At 41.5% G+C, this 1,604-nt stretch overlaps 1 pseudogene; it reads left to right on the top strand.

Annotated features, from left to right (window-relative positions):
- The window catches only part of LOC102822396, a 12,255-nt pseudogene that overhangs the window by 4,023 nt on the left and 6,628 nt on the right, over window positions 1-1,604 (top strand).

Here is a 1,604-nt window from a genome sequence, read left to right as displayed (position 1 = left end):
GGGCTGCGAACCTTAAGGTCAGCGGTTCAAAACTACCAGCTGCTCCGCGGGAGAAAGATGAGGCTTTCTACTCCTGTAAACATTTACACCCTCGGAAACCCTATACAGGGTCGCTATGGGTCGGAACCGACTCGATGGCACATAACAACAACAACAACATATACCAAACAGAAACCAAGTATTAGAAATGTCCTTGACAACTGAAAGGTTCTCTAAATTTGATTAAATTTTTAGAACACTCATAGGTCACACTCAATACAGAAATTATAGGTTATTTAAATTGTATCTCTGTTTCTAAACTTGCAAAAAAGACTCACAGAAGAATCAATATACAGCTTATCTCAAGTTAACCTCAATCTTCCAAATCAACCAGATTGGTAGATGCAGCAACAATTTTTTTCCTTTCTAAAGGCTGAGGAATTCTTCTACCTACAGACACAGAACACCTAACTCTTAGTACCTGCCCAACACTGACTCCAAAGTTGAGAAGTATATTTCATATGTTTTACAGGACAAGGGAGGGCCAAGAAGGGGGAGAGCACCAAGAGGGATTGATTTAATAAATTTCCATCATCAGAACTAGATGCAATCAAGTTTATGGGTAAACACTATGCTATTGTAGTTGTGAGGTGCCTTGAGTTGGTCTTCACTCGTAGTGACCTAATGCACAACAGAATGAAAACACTGCCCACTCCTGTATCATCTTCACAATCATTGCTATGCTTGAGCTCATTGCTGCGGCCCTGTGCTAGTTCATCTCCTTGGGTGTCTTTACTTTTTCGCTGACCCTCTACTTTACCAAGTATGATGTTCTTCTCCAGGGACTGATCGCTCCAAATAATATGCCTGTAGTATGATAGACGAGGTTTCACTGTCCTGACTTCTAAGGGGCCATCTGGGTATACTTATTCCAACACAGTTTTGTTTGTCCTTCTAGCAGTTGATGGTACTTTTAATATTCTTTTCTAACACCATAATTCAGATGCATCGATTCTTCTGCAGTCTTTCTTATTCAATGACCAACTTTCACATGCATATGTTGTTGTTACATGCCATCGAGTCAGTCCTGACTCATAGCGACCCTATGCACAACAGAATGAAACACTGCCCAGTCCTGGCCCAACCATACAATTGTTGCCACGCTTAAGTACACTGATGCTGCCACTTTGCCAGTTTAGCTCGCTGGGGGTCTTCTTCTTTTTCTCTGACCGCCTCCCCTCACCTTACCAGACATGATATCCTTCTCCAGTAACTGGTTCCTCCTGACAATGTGTCTGAAATATGAGAGGTGAAGTCTGGCCATCCTGGCTTCCAAGGAGCATTCTGGCTGTGCTTCTTCTAACACAGATCTATTTGTTCTCTCGGTAGTCCAATACTTTCAATATTCTCCTCCAAGACCATAACTCAAATGCATCAATTCTTCTACAGACTTCCTTATTCACTAGCCAAAGTTTACATGCATATGGGGTTATTGAAAATACCATGGCTTGGGTAAGATGCACTTTCGTCCTCAAACTGACATCTTTGAATTGAGAATCCAGAAATTGACACATCTACATACAGCCAACTGATTTTTGAAAAAACACCTAAATATATCGCATGGG

The sequence above is a fragment of the Chrysochloris asiatica genome, unplaced genomic scaffold (genome assembly GCF_000296735.1).
Source record: "Chrysochloris asiatica unplaced genomic scaffold, ChrAsi1.0 scaffold00234, whole genome shotgun sequence".
NCBI lineage: Eukaryota > Metazoa > Chordata > Mammalia > Afrosoricida > Chrysochloridae > Chrysochloris > Chrysochloris asiatica.
The sequence above is the reverse complement of the archived record's forward strand: the minus strand, read 5'-3'. Positions and strand labels throughout refer to the sequence as shown.